Raw genomic sequence first — 22,073 nt, forward strand, 5'->3', positions numbered from 1 at the left:
AGCATGCTTAGCTATTCCTCGTCCTGCGGGGATAAAACTTGTAAGAAACATACTTTATTTGTCGCCATGGAGGCGAGGATTAGTGATTTAGAAATAGCTAAAACACTGCAGACTGTGGATGGACTTTAGCCGCTAGCTAGCTAGCCATGACTTAATACACCTCTTCTTCACCTTTATCGTTAGTTTTTAAGACAAAATGTGTCCGTTTTCCCTTTTCTGCCTACACACTGTGTCTACTTGTAAGTACTCTGTGATTGTGCACTGCCGAACATGCTCGTCTGCTCATAAACCAGCAATTTCACGACGTGACGACGACGGGGGGGGGGTTCTCTTTTCAGAGGCGGTATAGTACCGAATATGATTCATTAGTATTGCGGTACTATACTAAAACCGGTATGTCCTGGGCATGAACGTTAAAGTGCATCCGGCAGAGAAGGCTCTTCTAAGGGGTCTTGGGGCACTAGTAGGTTAACCCCTTTACTACTGCTACCCCAGGTGGCCCTTGGCAAAGGCCTAGTACCTGACTGCCCATTAGCCAGGGATACGGTGAAGACCTCAACGGCGGAGCAGGTGGAAGGCGGTAGATGTAAGAACCACCACAACGGCTGCGATGGCGGAGGAAGGCACCCCCACATCCATGTGGGCCCAGTTATGGGGAAATAACAACCCAAGATCTCAACGGTGGAACAGGTGATAAAAAAAATTATGAACAATTATAGGCCAATTTCAATTTTACCAACATTTTCAAAAATATTTGAGAAAGTGGTCTATAACCGACTGAATGGCTCTCTAGAAAAACTAAATATCCTTGTCCCTTCCCAATATGGTTTTCGTAAAAAAAGCACCACCTGTATGGCTATACTCGACCTCTTGGAAAAGGTCAATGACTGTATTGAAGAAGGAAAATGCGGTATTGGCATTTTTTTGGCTCTGTCCAAGGCCTTTGACACAATAGACTTTGAGATCTTATTGTATAAGCTATATCACTATGGTGTCAAAGGGGTACCTCTCGATTGGTTCTGTTCTTACCTATACGGAAGGCAACAATGTGTATGCGTCAATGATCACAACTCACCCTATATGACCATAAATTATGGGGTTCCCCAGGGATACATCTTGGGGCCTCTCCTTTTTATCCTATACATAAATGATTTTGTAAACTCCTCCGAAACTTTTCATAAAATAATTTTTGCTGATGATACAAATTTGTTTATCTCACACAGGAGCCTACACGATCTACAAGAAACTGTCAATTCAGAGCTTGTGAAAGTGGATTCCTGGTTCAAATGCAATAAGCTCTCACTTAATGTAAATAAAACAAATTGTATTCTATTTCGTTCTAACAAAAACCGGACAAATACTGAGCACTGCCATATCAACATCAATGGGCAGGAAATACAGAGAGTATACTCTACAAAATTCCTGGGGGTCATCATTGACAAATACCTCAATTTCAAATGTCACATTAGCCATCTGTTAAACAAATTATCCAAATATGTTGGCCTGTTCTTTCACCTTTGTCATTAACTTCCTCTTTATGCTCTACTTACCTTATGCAAAACTCTCTTTGAACCACATCTAAACTACTGTAATCTGGTGTAACATCTTTCCTAGCTACCTTCACAAATTAGAATCCATGCAAAAGAAAATCATACTGGCCCTGTCATTGTCCAAGTTTAATGCCCTCACTCGTCATCTATTTCATAAATATCATCTCTTAAGACTGACAGAGTTCAATATTTATCAAAATGCTTGTTTAACCTATCAAGTCATTAACAGGCTGAATCTTAGGCTCTGTAGTTTGGTTCCTATCTACCATCCCCAGCATGCCCACAACACTCGCAACTTAGATCTGATATCAGGTAAACATCGTTTACTGGCTTGTAGCGCTCGAAGTGTTGTATGCAGGGGACCAAAGATTTGGAACCAGCTTAATGAGAGCCTCAAGATGCTGTATCCATTCTACAACTTAAAAAAGAAACTGAAAACGTACCTAATAACCACCGATCTTTATTTAATCCCTTATGTGGGGTAGACTACTGTTGGGTTTTGCATGGTTGAATGAATGTATGTATGTATGTGTATGCTTGCTTTAGTACGATTATCTTGTGTTTATCATATAGCGTTGTTGTTGTGCTTGGTACCATGTTTCATCTTTCCATGTATATATTGTCCTTTGGAACCCCTGTCAAAAGCTTCTTCTAGCTTATTTGGGGGACCCTTTCACCTACCAAAACCTTTAAATGATGATATTCACCACTATTATAAATGTTATATGGTATTGTGAATAAACTTGTAACAAACAAACAAACGATTGCTAACCCTATGGATTGTCACAACGGTTGGGATGGCGGATGAAGGCTGCAGCAGAAAAGGGTCCCCATTCATCTTGGGCTCCATGCCACTGGACCCTGACCCGGATCTGTCAAGGATCGTGTGGTGACTGTCTGTGCACCAGTCTCCCCGCGTTAAACAAAGTCACGCACAGGCATCCTCCATAAAGGGATACACCCTACCAGGAGGATCGTCATACTCGCATCGAGTGAACGCTGATGAATACCGGTATACAGTACAACCGTAAATCCTACTAATATAGTCTAATCTACTAATCTAATGCAAACATGTAATGTGGGAATCTTCTAATCTAATCTACTAATACAGTCCTACGTATGGCAGGACTATATTAGTAGATAATCACTGCAAGCACAGACGGTCATACCTGAATGATGTTTAATCATGGATGAGCGCACTCAACAACCATTGAGATAACTCCTGCCCACATCCACTCGCCTCGCCCACACACATAACATTTAGCAAACCAACAGAGTAACGTCAAAAACCTTAAAAATAAGATTCCCAGACCTGAATCGTCACCTGTTTTATCACAGCTGGTAGCGATGTCAATCTGTCGTGTTACTGTTTGTTGAAAAGTCCTAATATTCATGTTTACAGTCCTTCTATGCCTGCAGCTCAGTGGCTTAAGTGTTACTTTTTCAGCGGAGGTTCAGGCAGGCTTCACACAGCTGCTGTCTCGCTTTTAAGATTATGGGACTTCATGTTACTTCCAAGAGTCCCCCTCCCCCTCCTCTTAAAAATTTTAATTTGGGGCTTTTCAGAACACATTTGCAGCTTTGGCCAAAATAAGCACCCGCTAACTCAGGGAAACTGTTACTTCAAAACATCATATTGTGACGCTTTTAATGCGAAAACAAGACAACTTGAAGTATCTTTTGACACACAAAAACGTGTGGGCCGTTCAATCCAACAAAGAGAAAACTGACTGAATGAATGCTTCCATTAAGAGACTCAAAAAGGCGGTCACAACAAACCCTATTGAAGCCCGGAAGAGTTAGGGCTGCATTGGATTCTTTGTTCTGTTGTGTTTATGTTGTGTTACGGTGCGGATATTCTCCCAAAATGTGATTGTCATTCTTGTTTGGTGTGGGTTCACAGGGTGGCGCATATTTGTAACAGTGATGAAGTTGTTTATACGGCCACCCTCAGTGTGACCTGTGTGGGTGTTGATCAAGTATGTCTTGCAATCACTTCCGTGGGCCTGCATAAGCCTCTTACAATGTGTGACTTGGCCGGCACACTTTTTGTATGGTGGAAAAGTGGACGCTAAAGGCAGTGCCATCACGGCACGCCTTTAATATTGTTGTCCGGGCTTTAATATTGTTGTCCGAATATCAGTGCCCCTCACGGGGCACTGATATTCGGGTGTTTCCCGGAAAGATCGCGAGAGTTGGCGAGAATGTTACCAGGGCGGGAAAACCATTCAAAGAAGGTGAATTTTTTAAAAAGTGCATGTTAGATTATTTTAAGAATGTTTTTCTCGCGGCCCAGCCTCACCCTGTTTCTGCATCCAGTGGCCCCCAGGTAAATTGAGTTTGAGACCCCTGCTGTGTATGAATGCTAAAGAAGAACAACATTGATATGTGCACAATAGAACAATGACAGTGAATATCCGTACATCCATCCATTTCCTACCGCTGGTCCCGTTTGGGATTGCGGGTGGTGCTGGAGCCTACCTCAGCTGCATTGTACACCCTGGACAAGTCGCCATCTTATCACAGGGCCAACACAGATAGACAGACAACATACACACTCCCATTCACACAGTGAAGAATGACAACAAAATTAAGTAAACAGGTGTGGTGAATTATGTCCTTAAAGGAACCGCTGCAATACACGACAGTGAAAACGTTTAAGCTGCATATTAATATGTGGAGTAAAATACTCGATAATATGTATGATAGTATGATACAGTCCAAGCATACAGTATGTTTTATTTTGTGTCTTGGCTTCATAATTAGAATAATATGCTGAAGATTAATGCATTGATGGCTTTGACAGCCTTGCCTTGCCCCCGTGCAACATGAGTCAAAAATGATTAAAAACTGAAAACCTTCTCGCTGTGCGGCAACAGTAATAACCCCTCATCAGCTGTGCTGCCCAGTGCATTTTGACACAAACTATAATACAATAAGTGGTGATATTATGCTGGCTAAAATTGCATATGAGTGTACTCATATAGAGACGTCTCTCTTTTTCCCGTACACACTATTACAAAAATGTATGGCAGAATGGGATTTCATCAAGAATCTGCTGCGTGTACATTATTTAAAGTGTTCAAACCATTTCATAGTTAAGAGAGGAGGTGGTGACAGGATCAAATTGCACCCAAATAAGTGTGTGCTGCATTCAGCTTTGTGAAAAGAAATCTGTCAAGGCAGAACTTGAGTGTTCCTGGAACAAAAAGGTATAATTTACTCAAAATTTTACACCAACCAGTGAAGCTTGTACATATTTGTTTTTTGGTGGTTTTGTTGTTTCCTTTGTCTACTAAAATCATCGTGTTTGGGTTGACAAAGTGCAGGATCTCCATGTGACCACTCCAGAAGATTGGTGATTAGTGCGTCACAAATATTCGAAATGAGAAATAACACTATGTAAATAAAATGACTTGCTATTAAGATTTTTCATCCTCAAATTCATCCATTTCAATACCACTTATGTAATGCTTCTGTATTCTGCAAGCCATGACAGATCTGCTTTTGAACAAGAAAGTTTGATCATATTACGCCTATACTGGCTCACTTGCACTGGCTTCTTGTGCACTTAAGATGTGACCTCTTCTGTGTTTTTTTGTGGACTTCTGGATCTGGCTCCCGGGAGACTTTTGGCCATGGAGACCAGCTGCTGGGTCTCTGCCACACCAAAGTCAGTTTGGAAAGACTGGTGGAGATGCGAATGAAGAGACAGGGCTGGGGAGCTGGCACTGAGCGCCGGTACGGACACAGTGTCTTGGCTGAATGAGCTGGTATCGGACACCTCAGTCTTCTTTGACGTATCCTCGCTCATCCATGCGGACTGGACACTGGCCGAGAGTTGGTTAGCGATCAAGAGTGGAGTCTGCTCTCTTGGTTGCTTTGTTGGGTCTGCTCCTGTCTCTGGCCATGCTCTCTCCACCCCAGCAGACGACGGCATGGAACACAGCAGAGGCCACCACAATATATCTTTTTAATTTACTTTTTATTCAAAGCTGTATGTACAAACCCCGTTTCCATATGAGTTGGGAAATTGTGTTAGATGTAAATATAAACGGAATACAATGATTTGCAAATCCTTTTCAACCCATATTCAGTTGAATATGCTACAAAGACAACATATTTGATGTTCAAACTGATAATTTATTTTTATTTTTTGCAAATAATCATTAACTTTAGAATTTGATGCCAGCAACACGTGACAAAGAAGATGGGAAAGGTGGCAATAAATACTGATAAAGTTGAGGAATTCTCATCAAACACTTATTTGGAACATCCCACAGGTGTGCAGGCTAATTGGGAACAGTTGGGTGCCATGATTGGGTATAAAAGCAGCTTCCATGAAATGCTAAGTAATTCACAAACAAGAATGGGGCGAGGGTCACCGATTTGTAAGCAAGTTGTCGAACAGTTTTAGAACAACATTTCTCAACGAACTATTGCAAGGAATTTAGGGATTTTACAATCTACGGTCTGTAAAATCATCAAAAGGTTCAGAGAATCTAGAGAAATCACTGCACGTAAGCGATGATATTACGGACCGTTGATCCCTCAGGCGGTACTGCATCAAAAACATGGATCAGTGTGTAAAGGATATCACCACATGGGCTCAGGAACACTTCATAAAACCACTGTCAGTAACTACAGTTGGTTGCTACATCTGTAAGTGCAAGTTAAAATTCTGTTATGCAAAGCAAAAACATTTATCAACAACATCCAGTAACGCCGCCGGCTTCCCTGGGCCCGAGCTCATCTAAGCTGCACTGATGCAAAGTGGAAAGGTGTTCTGTGGTCTGACGAGTCCACATTTCAAATTATATTTGGAAACTGTGGACGTGGTGTCCTCCAGAACAAAGAGGAAAATAACCATCCGGATTGTTGTAGGCGCTAAGTTCAAAAGCCAGCATCTGTGATGGTATGGGGGTGTATTAGTGCCCAAGGCATGGGTAACTTACACATCTGTGAAGGCACCATTAATGCTGAATGGTCCATACAGGTTTTGGAGCAACATTTGTTGTCATCCAAGCAACGTTATCATGGACGCCCCTGCTTATTTCAGCAAGACAATGCCAGTCTTGCCAGTTAAAGTGTGCGGGTTCTTTTCTGGCCCGCCTGCAGTCCAAACCTGTCTCCCATCGAAAGTGTGCGGCACATTATGAAGCATAAAATACGACAGCGGAAACCCCAGACTGTTGAACTACTTAATCTCTACATAAAACAAGAATGGGAAAGAATTCCACTTTCCAAAGCTTCAACAATTAGTTTCCTCAGTTCCCAAATGTTTATTGAGTGTTTTTAAAAGAAAAGGTCATGTAACACAGTGGTGAACATGCCCTTTCCCAACTACTTTGGCACGTGTTGCAGCCATGAAATTCTAAGTAAATTATTATTTGCAAAAAAAATAAAGTTTATGAGTTTGAACATCAAATATCTTGTCTTTGTAGTGCATTCAATTGAATATGGGTTGAAAATGATTTGCAAATTATTGTATTCCGTTTATATTTACATCTAACACAATTTCCCAACTCATATGGAAACGGGGTTTGTAGAAGTGGCTGGTTGCATCAGCTCTGCTACTTTAATGTCTTTCATGTCCTTTGTGTTCTTTGATGTTTCCCTCTTACACAAATGTAAGAGGGATGTGTACTATGGCTATGAGTTCTTTTTTTCCATTGGCCTCAGTCTGGACCCCCTCTCCAGGCTTGGACCGATTTTTTAAATTTTATTTTATTTTAATGTTTTATTTTTTTATCCCACTCCCCCCCACTTGTTTACCTGTATCTCACCTTTTTTGTAAGGGGTGCCGGAAGTTGGCAGACCCGTCAGCGATCCTGTTCTGTCTCCTATATCTCCTTCTCATGCTGCAGTGTTGACAACTCGGCTGCTATTTTGGCCTCTTTAGCCTTCAATTTTGCTTTTCTGCATCCATAGGCAGCGCGTGCGCGCGCGCAGCTTCCAGTTTAGCGCGGGCCTTGATAGCAGCTTTGCTAGTTGAGGAAAGACTGGATCCTGCAGTCGTGGTGGAATGCAGGGAGGCAGCGTCTTGTCCACGGACTCGTTCCGTGCTGGCCACGTCACCGCTGCCGATGTCTCCACGTTTCAGCGTTATCCATTTTTTTTGCTTCTGTTGTTGAAGTGCCCACCGTGAAACTTGTCTTTTTACTATTCCATCCTACGTGTCTGTGTCCGTGACATAAACAAGTTGAAAGATAGTTAACATGAAGATCCCAAGGAAAGGGAAGAAGGAGTCCAGGCCTTTTATATTTAAGAAGCTTTGGCGGTTTTCACAGAGAATGCACTTTTCCTTTCTTCTTGTCTAATTGGTCATTTCTTTCTTTGTTTTCACTTTTCCTTGTATTTATTTTATTTTTCTCCTCTTTTTCCATCCATCTTCTTCCGCTTATCCGAGGTCGGGGGGCAGCAGCCTAAGCAGGAAAGCCCAGACTTCCCTCTCCCTAGCTACTTCGTCTAGCTCTTCCTGGGGGATCCCAAGGCGTTCCCAGGCCAGCCGGGAGACATAGTCTTTCAAACGTGTCCTGGGTCTTCCCCGTGGCCTCCTACCGGTTGGACGTGCCCTAAACACCTCCCTAGGGAGGCGTTCGGGTGGCATCCTGACCAGATGCCCGAACCACCTCATCTGGCTCCTCTCGATGTGGAGGAGCAGCGGCTTTACTTTGAGTTCCTCCCGGATGACAGAGCTTCTCACCCCATCTCTAAGGGAGAGGGGGCTCTCCCAAAGCTCATGACCATAGGTGAGGATGGGAACGTAGATCGACCGGTAAATTGAGAGCTTTGCCTTCCGGCTCAGCTCCTTCTTCACCACAACGGATCGGTACAACGTCCGCATTACTGAAGACGCCGCACCGATCCGCCTGTCGATCTCACAATCCACTCTTCCCCCAATCGTGAACAAGACTCCTAGGTACTTGAACTCCTCCACTTGGGGCAAGGTCTCCTCCCCAACCCGGAGATGGCATTCCACCCTTTTCCGGGCGAGAACCATGGCCTCGGACTTGGAGATTCTGATTCACAGTCGGCTGCGAACCGATCCAGTGAGAGCTGAAGATCCCGGCCAGATGAAGTCATCAGGACCACATCATCTGCAAAAAGCAGGGACCTAATCCCGCGGTCACCAAACCGGAACCCCTCAACGCCTCGACTGCGCCTTTTTTTGTTTTGTAAATTTGTATAAAGAGACACAAAATATATGTCAAATAAACACTACTCAGATACAGTTTGTGCTAGTTTTTGTTTCATTAGCCATGTTTTTGTATTTCCGCCTTGTGCGCGCCTTTTTTTCCTTTTTTAGTAATAAATAAGTATGTCCCTACCTTCACGCCTTGCCAGCGCCAACTTTCCTTTGCCTTCCGGGAAAACAAACCCCATAGTCTACGTTCTGACACTGTGGAGGAGAGACACAAACATTGCACCCTAGCGAGCTAGCGAGCAAAGAAGCTACATGGTAAGTAGCAACCAGCTAAAACAAGAGAAGAAGCTATCGACAAACCTTACTATTTCTACATTTACACGCACACATAACGTCTTCATGTCACTAGTTGCCAGTGTTCTGTTCTACATGGTAGTGTGCTGGGGGGGCAGTACATCTAAGAAGGACAGCTCCAGACTTGAGAAACTGATCAGGCGGGCCGGTTCTACAATCGGAATGAAACTGGACTCACTGGTGACGGTGGCAGAGAAGAGGACTGTGGACAAACTAGTGAGCATCCTGGATGATGCCAGTCACCCTCTGCATAGCGTTATCAGTAGCCAGAGGAGCCTGTTCAGTGCTAGACTGCTTCATCCCAAGTGCAGGACTAATAGACTCAAAAACTCCTTTGTCCCACACGCCATTAGACTGTACAACTCCTCTCTGGGACGGGGAACGGGGGGGTATTAGGATGACAGGGGATGCAAAACATTAACAGTGCAATACGTTTTCATAACATGGTCACTACTGACTACTTTGTCTTGTTATATTCTTATTTTACTGTTATATTGTTATTCCAATTGTTTTTATTCTTTTTGTAATATTTCTCTATTTTGTTTCCTTTTAAACCCCCATTATTTACTTTTTACTTTTTTTTTTTTTTTTAATTGATCTCAACTCTGTACACTGCTGCTGGAATTTTAATTTTCCTGAAGGAACTCTCCTGAAGGAATCAATAAAGTACTATCTATCTATCTATCTATCTACTTATTAAACAGACACAGGATTTACAGACAATGTTTCCAAGGCACTTCGTGGGAAGAAACAACAAACTTTGAGCGCTGACACATGTTAATACGTCTTGTGTGTAAACGAGTGAGCGTCTGACTGTCACGCGGAGACTACCGGAAACTAGAGGAGGGAGCAACTCGCCTTCAAAATAAAGGTCCCTTCTCATTACCTGATAATGTTACGTCACAGACATAGTCAAATATTTTCCGTTACGCCCCCCCCTTAGGACGAGGAAAATATTTCCCGCCCCACCCACTCTCCACCATGAAGTATAATTTGTCTATAAAATTGTTATAACTATACCGATGCATAGCGTTATAAGCTTATTAACCTTTAAGCTAACACCAAACCGGTGGTTACAGTGAAGCTGAGTGCTACTTCGCTTCATTATATCCTGGTACGGCAAAGAGAACCATGTTCTCCGAGGTAACACCCCCCGGAATCGCACCGCATCCCACCATCAACAGCGTACACAGCACTAACCAATCCAGGGGAAGCCTGGTTCCCAATGTTTAATCTTGTCCTTTTGGTGTTGAAGTGAATTAAATAACTCATACTATGTTTTGCATATAGTGAATGTTTATATACATCTTGGATAAAGCACACCACCAGTTTAACTACAAGGGATTTCAGTTGGGACACGAAATAACATGGGGCCCTTTGGTAATGACATTTGACAATGGACCTCGGCATGCAAAGGTGATGACCCTATCCGTGAGATGACACTACATGTTTAGCTTAATGAGAGCATCTAAAATACGACCTGCATCTGTTGACTTTCCAGACACTTACACACGAACATCTCCTTTTATGGTCAGGATGTGCTGTCCTGACCTAACACACCCAGAGACAGGAAGGAGGAATATAAATTGATCGTTTGGCTTCTCCAAGTTAGGAGGGACTCATTTTTGAAATGGCCTCCTCCAGGAACTGCAGTCCTGTACAATGATATTCTCGCTTGTAATAAAGCAACTTTTAGTTCAGTAAAGCCTCTCCAACATCTCTTTTGATCCAGTCACACTGCCATGTTACCCTTCTGTCTGGACGAGGACGACGAGACCAGAAATGCACATCAGTGTCCTTTGCTATATAAAATCCCCTCGTAGCCCACCATAGGTTGGTAAAGTTGAGACTTTTGCGTGAAATGGGCTTGCAGAAGTCTAGTTAGCTGTCATAAGAGGTCCCTGCCAAGACATTCGCAGCGGTCTGTAACTGCAACCAGGAGATTATCAACTCTGACTCACTGTCCTTCGAGCAACAAGACTCATTTGTAAGGTCCTTGCTGTCAAAAAAAAATATTACCTATAAAATTGAACACCAGCTAAAAAGATGTATTCCTGTGTGTGGGGGCTTTGCTTTTGTATAGTTATTTCATGCTTTTCGCGATTTCACCACAGTAGGTATGAATGATGGCAAAAGAAAATTGTGAATAAGACCACATGATGGTAATTGTTTTGTTTCAAGTTACATTATAGAACACATGTTTAGAAGTAGGAGCAGAGCTTGTTTAATCCTACCGTTTCTTCTAATTTTAGCAATTACTTCTAGTTTGTTGACTTGCTGGAAGGAGAGGTTACCAGCACTTCACTTCTTCAAAGGTGTCTTTATCACACCTGTTCTAAAAATTCAGCCAATCAAAAGGCGTCACGATTATGCCTCTCATGTTTGTGTAGCACAGTAACGGGCCGTGCGTTTCCCACCTAGGCCTTCAGTGACGTTCAACTTCAATGATTACCTCTCAAAATAAATAAATAAATGATAAATGGGTTGTACTTGTATAGCGCTTTTCTACCTTCAAGGTACTCAAAGCGCTTTGACACTACTTCCACATTTACCCATTCACACACACATTCACACACTGATGGAGGGAGCTGCCATGCAAGGCGCCAACCAGCACCCATCAGGAGCAAGGGTGAAGTGTCTTGCTCAGGACACAACGGACGTGACGAGGTTGGTACTAGGTGGGAATTGAACCAGGGACGCTCCGGTTGCGCACGGCCACTCTCCCCACTGCGCCACGCCGTCCCTCAAATACCATCATTTATGTCACCACATGACTATTGCTGGAGAAATACTATACAAAAGCAGATTTACATCCTCCTGTACATTGAATCACATCAACGGTGTACAAAAAGGGTTATTTTCTGGCGCATTTAATAATCAATCAACCCGTATCAGCAGTTAAAACATATCTTATGTGGTACTGTCGAAATTAAAATTGCAAAAAAAATATTAAAAATGAAAAAATAAAACATTTGAACTCACAATTTGTAGAACCCATTTGACGCCGTACAAGCCAGTGGTACCACTCGTAGTCGGATTATTTTATTTCTAATTTTATTTATTTATTAATTTATTTTCCAAGATGGCGCTGCTGTAGTGGCTACTGTTGGCAGGAGCTCTGTGCTCTTGTGTCATCCTTTTGTGTTTCCCTCTTGTTTACATGTGTTATTATATTTTTTTGCCTTTTGGTCCGGGACCCTTTGGGACTGTGTGACAAGGGGGGAAACTTTCATGACCTCTGCGGCGCTTTTTGTGGACTTCTGGATCTGCCCCCCGAGAGCCTTTTATCCATGGAGACCAGCTGCTGGGTCTCTGCCACACCGGAGTTGGTTTGTAGGGGCTGGAGGGGGTGCGGATGAGGGTACAGGGCTGCGGAGCTGGCACTGAGCGCCGAGACGGAGAGGCTTTGCGTTGTCTTGGCTAGGGGAGCAGGTGTCGCACACCTGCTCTCTTGGTTGCTTTGTTGGGTCTGCTCCTGTCTATGGCCATGCTCCCTCCACCCCAGCAGACAATGTCGTGGAACACCGCAGAGACCACCACGGTGTACATGTTTATTTTACTTTTTATTCATAGCTGTATGTAGAAGTGGCTGGTTGTATCCGCTGCTTTAATGTCTTTTGACTCCTTTAATGTTTGATGTTTCCGTCTTACGTGTGTGTGTACTATGGCTATGAGTTGTTGTTGTTTTTTTTCCCTTGGCCTCAGTCTGGACCCCCTCTCCAGGGCCCAGGCCTAGACCGATATTTTTATTTTATTTTATTTTAATCTTCTATTTTTTTCTCCCATTCCCCCCACTTGTTTACCTGTATCTCACCTTTTTTGTAAGGGGCGCGGGAAGCCGACAGACCTGTCAGCGATCCTGTTCTGTCTCCCTGTAATGTTTGTCTGATCTTAAATGGGATTGTGCTGAAAATTTAAATTTTCCTGAAGGAACTCTCCTGAAGGAATAAATAAAGTACTATCCATCTATCTATTTGTGTGGAAATGGCGAGCATTTCCCCATTTCATCTCCAGAACAGTCTCACAAGATGTAGTTTCTCTTTAAATATCCTTCTTGAAAATGGCCGTGCAAATATATATCTGCCACCTAATCGTTTTGTTCTCCTTCTCTGCTAGCCTGGTATGCCTACGACACAACATTTCCTGCTTCCTGCTGAATTGAAACTAGTGAATGGATATGCACTTTGGAATGACAAGTGAGTATCCAATCACAGTCTTGTTAACGTCAGGCTACTTAAATAGGCTACTGATTGGAATTCGGATTGGGTACAAAATGTAAACACAATTTGGACCAGAGGACCACCATTATATGTCATGTGGAGCACAAAAGAGTGTTTCAATTTCGACCACTTGCAGGGGCCTTTCGAACAATGACTTTTCTGACTCATGTGGTGGCTTAAGATTCTAAAAAATTGCCGTGTTGTGGATTTAGACTTTGCTTCCTCTATGAAAGGTGTGTTAGGGGGATTGGGAACAGCCTCAGTGGAATACAGTATAATAAATGTGTTCTAATATCGATAATTCATGTATATTCATCCAAATTACATGAAGCACATGTATTGTACAAAAAAGAGCTACGTTGCCAGAATGCAATAAATAAATAAACCCGCTCTTCATACTAGCATAATTTGATATATTTGTCAGGTTCAAACACTGATGACATTTATTAAACAAGACAAGAAGTAAGGAAGTAAACAGAGAAATAATTCAATGTTGCTCAATTGAGGAGAAACGTGTCGACCTGTAACCTCTTACAGTGTCACCCACACTCTGCCAAAAGATTGCACGCCTCCTTCTTTTATTTGGACCTTCCCTGACCACATGGCCACAGCGGTTTCTAAGGGACTAGGGTCGTATGCAGTTCACAGAAAAGGTCATAAACAGTTCACAGAAAAGGTCAATTCAAAAAAGAGGTCGTAAAAGAGTTAAAAAAAGAGGTCATCTGATCCTGCCTTCTCTATGCTTTGTAGTCCTTGGGTTAAAACAATATCTTTCTGTTGATTATAATACATGAAAGAAAACAGGAACACCTTCATGATGCCTTCCTCCTACCCAGTGGAGTTTTACGAGCCTTCCTCTTGGTAGGTTCAAAGACAGCTTTTGGTCTTCTCGCTGGAAACTCATTTCAACACAAAGTTTTTGTGATAATTTAGATGGTATTATTCTAACAATATTACCTCTGACTTAGAGATAAATCTGGTCACATCTAGCCTCTCTTCTGTCTATGGCAAAGCTTATATTTTTAAAAGAATGACTTTGCGCCCATAGTGTCATTTTTTGTTCGTCCACCTTCACTTTCATTCTATGATCTGGACGGTATATATCGTCACGTGAGAGAAAAGTTGTGAATACAAACAGTAGTGCTACATGATAAGACTGCAAGAATGGATTTGTGTTTTACATTTTCCCCACAAAGTCCTGACACACATGGCTCTTTCTGCCTCCCGTCTGTTCTGACTTTTCGCCCCCTCTGCTTGCCCGCTTTGCTTATTAAGCCTGTAGATCATCTTCCGTATATTCAGGCTGAAAAAGATGGTGTTGTTGATCCTCATTTTTCCCAAAGTAGTTGTCAGTATTTACAAAGTCTGCCATGAATTAGTAATGGAAAACACAGAACGTGCTTGTAGAAGTCTCCTTCTATTGGGGTGGGTGAATCACACACGTCAGCCGGGAATGTCCTTCCGCGGATGCATCGACTCGAACACAGCAAGAGGTAAGATTAAATGATTTATTAATTGAACAAAAACAGGCTATGAACAAAAACACTGGTGCTAAAGAAAAAGCAAACAAAAGACACTAGCATGAAAGCTAGGAATAAACAACTAAGAAACTAAAATGGCACGTAGGCACAAAAGGGAAAAGCAATTCATCAGCATGAAAACTGGAAAAAACACAAAGGCTTAGCATGAGAGCTAGCGAGAAAATATATACTAGAAATAGCAGTTGTCACCTGTTGCATGACAGCCAATTATGAACCCAGGCAGAATGAACGGAAGAGGCTGGCTATATAGGAGGGTGATTAGACAAACAGGTGTGCGTGGACCGGGAGTAGCAGGTTGTACTAATATGTAACCATGGTGACAGACTAACAGGAAATGACGGCGAGTGATACAACAATGGAAAAATAACTAAGAATATGTGTAGATCCGAGCAGCGGATCGCAACAATTCCTAATTTTCAAAAATGTATCTTTTAAAAAAATTTTTAATAATCGTTTTTTTTTTTTAAAAAGCATTGCAGCCAAGAGGAGCTTTTATAACCTGTCTGTATCCTGTTTTGAAAACGTTTTATCATCATTTTTATTTAAAAAATATATTGCAAGAACCGGTTTGAAACGAGATGTTGTGTTTTATTGTTCTCCAGCCTTCCCTTTTTATTGTGTGCCTGCATATTCCCTTTTGTGTTTTTTTTTTCTTTTCAGTTCACTCTTCCTCGGCGAGGGGCGGACCTTGAAGCACACCTCAAGGTAATCAGTTAATGGAATATTATTATTGTGTTATTGTTTCCTGTTCCTTCCACGCCGCATGCATTTGCTTGACTTTCCACGTTTTTGTTCGCCCTTATTATTCACCTAACCTCCGTGTGTTTTTTTTCTGTCCTTCCTGAGGTGTAGAAAAGATCTATTGTGGACTTTTCTTTGGTTCAGTGTTTCCTTAGTTTGCCGACCTCTGAGGTTCCTGCTTATTGGGTATATTATATGATGTGCGTTTCTGCTCCATCACCTTTCGTTATCTTTTTTGGACTTAATTAAAGACACTTCTTTTCTTGATTCGATCTTGCCTGCCGTCTCTGTATCCTGAGGTCAACACGAGAATTGTTATAAATTGAGAATTTATTCGATATGTGACTTTTTGTCAGACTTAAATGCCTAGTTGTATTACTTTAATAATATAGAAAAAATATAACAAGTATATTCACAACATGAAATAAAATCCACAGCACTTAGTCATACTTCCATCCATCCATCTATTTTCTACCGCTTATTCCCTTTCGGGGTCGCGGGGGGCGCTGGCGCCTATCTCAGCTACAATCGGGCGGAAGGCGGTGTACACCCTGGACAAGTCGCCACCTCATCGCAGGGCCAACACAGATAGACAGACAACATTTTATCACAGCAAAATGAACAGCAATACAAAAAATAGAATGTGCAAAAAAACTTGACTTGCTACTGTTGTAATTTTGACGATCAGAATTCCAGGCTCCGTGAATGCATCTCGCTTTTCGTGACCATGATTGACGTGTTGCTGCTGTGAAGGCAAATGTGTGTGCGGGAATGGTTCGGAGGACTCCTGTTGGCGTGTTCAGGTGGGCAAAAAAGTTTAATAACAGCTCAGACTCTGTGTGCTTCTGTCAGGATGCCACATTACTTACAACAGTGGTCCCCAACCTTTCTGTATCCGCGGACCGGTCAACGCTTAATAATTTGTCCCGCGGCCCGGGGGGTTGTCCTTTTTTTTTCTTTTTCTTTTTTTTTCTTCTTTGTCATGAAAAAGGGGACGTTTTTGTCATGGAAAATTGAGTTTTTTGTGGTTGGTGCACCATTTGTAAGTGTATATTGTGTTTTTCATGTTGATTTAATAAAAAAATTTTAAAAAATTTAATTTTTTTTTTTTATATATTTTTTTTAAAATAAAAAATTATTCTGCGGCCCGGTACCAATCGGGCCACTGCACGGTACCGGGCCGCGGCCCGGTGGTTGGGGACCACTGACTTACAAGACGTTTTTGGTGTAAAATCCCCTTTAGGCACTTACAGGTGGCTGATTGGTGGGCTGGGTCCTTCGAAGGATCATGATTTTGACACAGCTTGAATGTCTTTTACCAAGAAAATGTGTGCCTGGTTGGTGATCAACAAACACACACTTCAGGTCCACAAAGGTATTCAGTAATTGTTATAAGAAGTCATGCAACAATCAACAGTGAAGTAGGTCCTGGTTAATAAATACATTCACTTTTACTTTTCCAGCTACCAGCTGGATATCTTCAATAACAATGTAAGCTTGATTGCAAATTTTGTCGCTATTCTGATAATATAAAAATAAAAAAACACAACATGTTTGTAGATATTATTGTATTATTATATTATTGTATTATTACATAATGGAATGTCTGCCTACAGGGGACTATACTGTGTATGAACTTCTGTGTGTGCAAGTATTCAGTGGCACGAAAGGGACTTGGAACCGCAATGCATCTTGGGTCTTACTCCATCGGCATAGCATCTTTACATTGGAGTGTGTCCTAAAGTTGTGTTTGTTTTTCTTTAACAAGTTCCAAATATGTCACAATCGTGGTTATGATGGATAGAGGAAAAACACAATTTTTAGTGAGATCTGTTTCATTTCAAAGGTGAAGGCAAAGCCAAAGAAGTCGTGTTAGTAAGCTAATGTGTCAAGATCGGGGGGACAGACGGACTAATTTTAACACTAACAAAGTACAAACAATAGGTGCGCACAAGGCGGGGAAAAAACTTGGCTAAAAAAAAGAAAAACTACCACAAAGGCAAAAAACTTAGGACAACAAAAACTCGCTAACTGTGACTTGAATAAACTAAATTTACGTGCAGGGCATGAAGCATTTACTATGGCATGAAGAGAATGAACCTAGCATGGAACAACAACAACAATGACGCCAGGCCGACTGCCTGGCAACAGCAAGCTTAAATAATAGTGACGTGAGTCTTAAACAAATCAGGTGCGTGAGTCCAAATGAGTACAGGTGAAACAAAACAAGGGAGTGAAAAAACAGGAACTAATGTAGTCTTGAAGTAACATAACACAACTAAACAAAACATGATCACAAAACATGACATATTGAAGACATTTTGAATAGAGGGCTTCGTATTTTTCTACATTTAGGCAGTATAACTCGGTTGGTGGAGGGTTCCAGGTTCGATCCCCGCTTCCACCATCCTAGTCACTGCCGTTGTGTACTTGGGCAAGGCACTTTACCCACCTGCTCCCAGTGCCACCCACACTGGTTTAGATGTAACTTAGATATTGGGTTTCACTATGTAAAGCGCTTTGAGTCACTCGAGAAAAAGTGCTATATAAATATAATTCACTTCACTTCCCTACATTTGCCACAATGCATTGCCGTTGGCCATACTGAAATGATTTGTTTGTGTCACTCTCATTGCTGATGATCATTGATCCAGATTGTCAACTACCACAATCAAGGTGGAAGAGTGGTATAACTTGTTTTTATCGCATTTCTAAACAGATTTCTGGACAAAAGGAAGCTGCTGAAAAGAAGAGTTAACGGGAAAGGCCGTCGTGACGTGGAGGTTTTCACAGCTTGCTGCGAGATTTGTTCTTCCATGATGCAAACGAACTAGACCGGACATGGCTTGAAGGTAAAAACATGATTTAATCTTGACTATAAAAGTACAAACAAAAGGCACTCACAAGGCAGAGTCACAAACTTGGCGCAGGAAACAAAACTAATACTTTAACGTAAACCATGAACATAAAACAAACACTTACTGTGACATGAACAGAGCAGCATGAACTATGAACATCAATGTCGCCAGGCCGATATCTTATAATGACAGGCTTAAATAATCTCTCCTGATTAAAACAGGTGCGTGAGTCCAAACAAATGAGGCAGGTGAAACTAATGAGTTGCCATGGTCACCAAACAAGGGAGCGCAAAAACAGGAAGTAATGGAGTCCAGAACTAGCAGAAAAATAAAAAAACATAATCCAGACCACAGAAAATGACAAAGGCGAGCATAGATTGGTGCAATTAACTGATCAGATGTGACATGCTCTGACGACTTTGTGTTCGTTCAGATCATTTAATTTCAGGTACCTAAAACATTTTGAAAGTAGAAATGAATCCAAAATAAATGACAGTCCCACTTTGCGTTAACTTGCATTAAAGTGAAAATCTGGGCTTAGTTTTCGACTCTGACCTTAGTTTTATACCGCATGTAAAAAAATATAACAAAAATATTTTTTTATCATCTTAAGAATATACCCAATTCTCTCTCGGGACAACATGGAGACGCTAATGCATGAGTTTATTACAAGTCGTATAGATTACTGTAACGCCCTGCTTTCAGAACTTCCTGAAAAAGGTTTTTGCACCCTTACAATTACTCCAAAATTCAGTGGCACGTGTAATGACGAAGAACAGAAGTCGGAATCACATTACACCAGTTTAAAAATCTCTGCATTGGCTCCCCGTGTGTTTCAGGATCAATTTTAAGGTTGTACTTATGGTTTATAAATGTTTTTATGGTATTGGGCCTTCTTATCTTTTAGATTTGCTTTTACCCAATGAACCTTCTCGGGCCCTGAGATCCTCCGGCTCTCATCTCCTAATTTTTGCATAAATCAGGACACAAAGCCACGGGGTTGCATCTTCCCGCCATTATGGCCCCAGTCTATGGAACAGCTATGAAACTATGAAAAGAAAATAAGTAAATTGTATTTTACTTTTTAGCCGATTAGTTAGACAAGATTGTATTTAGTTTCATGTGTTTATTATTTATTTACTACATATATATTAGGGCTGCGAATCTTTGGGTGTCCCACGATTCAATTCAATATCGATTCTTGGGGTCGCGATTCGATAATATATAGATTTTTTTGATTCAACGCGGTTCTCGATTCAAAAACAATATTTATCCAATTCAAAACGATTCTGTATTTATTCAATACATAGGATTTCAGCAGGATCTACCCCAGTCTGCTGACATGCTAGCAGAATAGTAGATTTTTATTTTTTTAATTATAATTATAAAGGGCAATGTTTTATCAACTGATTGCAATAATGTAAATTTGGTTTAACTATTAAACAAACCCAAAATGTGACTTATTTTATCTTTGTGAAAACATTGGACACAGTGTGTTGTCAAGCTTATGAGATGCGATGCAAGTGTAAGCCACTGTGACACTATTGTTCTTTTTTTTTTTTTTTTTTACAAATGTCTAATGATAATGTAAAAGAGGGATTTTTAATCACTGCTATGGTGAAATTATAACTAATATTGATACTGTTGTTGATAATATTCATTTTTGTTTCACTACTTTTGGTTTGTTCTGTGTCGTGTTTGTGTCTTCTCAATTGCTCTGTTTATTGCAATTCTGAGTGTTGCTAGGTCAGGTTTGGTTTTGGAATTGGATTGCATTGTTATGGTATTGCTGTGTAGTGGTTTGTTGGACTGATTAAAAAAAAATTTAGATCAATTTTTTAAAAAATGAGAATCGATTCTGAATCGCACAACGTATTTGATTCGATTCGTATTCAAATCGATTTTTCCCCACACCCCTAGTGTATATATATATATATATATATATATATATATATATATATATATATATATATATTTTTTTTTTACTATTAATCCTTGCACTTAAATGTAGAATATATGTAGAATATATTTATATTATATATATATATATTAAATATATGATATATGATGTATATTATATTATTTATTATTATTATTGTCTATTGTGAGCGAACTGTGGTGCTGAATTTCCCCCAGGGATCATACGGTACTTTGTATTCTATTCTATTCTATTCTATTCTATATGTTTTACTTGTATTTTATATTTGTTTTGCAGCTTTCTTTAAAACTTCTCGAACATATTTAATAGTTCCTTTTAACTTGCAAATCACCCGATCTCTGTCTCACCACTCCATCTTCAGCTAGCTAGCTGCTAAGCTAACAAAGCTAGCACGGAGAAAGGCAGGGCCGGTCTGAAGGAAGCTACTCCCGGGCACACCGGGACCACCACTTCCCCGAAGACAGCTGTCACTCCATTCAGCGACATAAAGTTCTGTGAGTATGGCTTCCTGCGCTTCGTGCAACTTACTCATGGGTAGGTTGGCTCTGCTAGAGAGTCGTGTCCGCCAGTTAGAGCAGTGTGATTTCGTAACTTTAGATGTTGCGGACACATCTGCGAGCTATCTAGCCCAGCCTGTAGCAGCCCTAAGCGGCCGACAAGCTACGGTGTACCGGTTGAGACACATAACAGATTTAGCCCTTTAGCTAGTCCTACACCCCAGTCCACCGAGCACCACACTTTAGTCATAGGGGACTCTATCACCCGAAACATAAAGCTTCGCAAACCAGCCACAATTAAGTGTATTCCCGGGGCCAGAGCACCTGACATTGAAGCTAATCTTAGGAAGCTAACTCGCAACAGGCCTAGTAAACACGTACGACAGGCTAATCGCACCACTAGTTATGCGAACATAGTTACACGTTTGCTCCAATGTCACTAGGATGAGACAGTCAGATATTACAAAGAGAAACATAGCCAGGAATTGTGATCTCGCTAGAAAGATGTCCAGGCATCGAGTAATTGTATCTGGCCCCCTGCCTGCGAGAGGCAATTATGAAAGGTATAGCAGATTGGTCTTGCTTAATAAGTGGCTGGCTAGCTTATGTAGACAACAGGGACTACATTTTATTGATAATTGGCCCTCCTTCTGGGGAAAACCCGGCTTGCTGATGATAGACGGCCTTCACCCTAACAGAGAAGGCGCTATCGTCTTGTCTAGGAACATAGATTTCTCTTTGAGTCACACTTGACTAACTGCACTAGTGCAAGCCCGATCACTGGCAATTAGAGAGCCTGCTAGTCTGGGTGAGGAGTTTTCTCTAGTGACTTAAAGCTTTTTTACATAGAGAAAACCAATATCCAAGTTACATTTAAACCAGCGTGAGTGGCACTGGGAGCAGGTGGGTAAAATGTCTTGCCCAAGAACACAACGGCAGTGACGGGGATCAAACCTGGAACCCTCAATTTGCTGGCACAACCACTCTACCAACCAAGCTATACCGCCCCCCAATTTTGAAAGTCCTTGAAGGTGAAAAATGGGCTGTGTTGAAAAATTGAGTTGTTTACAAAGTCCGGGAAGATGTCATGGTCTCTGTTCCACTTGGACTTGTCGATATTTTACGGATCCTTGCATCCAAATACGTCTGTTTGCTCCTTACAAAAACAAAGGGACTTCCTATCTAACGACTCACAGTATTTGACAGAAATGAATTGATTAACGTGG

General features: G+C 41.4%; 1 long non-coding RNA gene across 1 annotated transcript; it reads left to right on the forward strand.

The window, feature by feature from the left end:
- The first annotated feature begins 13,167 nt into the window (after nt 1–13,167).
- Nucleotides 13,168–20,865, forward strand: LOC133563808 (uncharacterized). Its single transcript, XR_009809121.1, has 4 exons — nt 13,168–13,247; nt 15,473–15,517; nt 18,273–18,405; nt 20,712–20,865. It is a non-coding gene; the product is annotated as an uncharacterized LOC133563808 (long non-coding RNA).
- Nucleotides 20,866–22,073: the final 1,208 nt, after the last annotated feature.

The sequence above is a fragment of the Nerophis ophidion genome, linkage group LG12 (assembly GCF_033978795.1).
Source record: "Nerophis ophidion isolate RoL-2023_Sa linkage group LG12, RoL_Noph_v1.0, whole genome shotgun sequence".
NCBI classification, from domain to species: domain Eukaryota; kingdom Metazoa; phylum Chordata; class Actinopteri; order Syngnathiformes; family Syngnathidae; genus Nerophis; species Nerophis ophidion.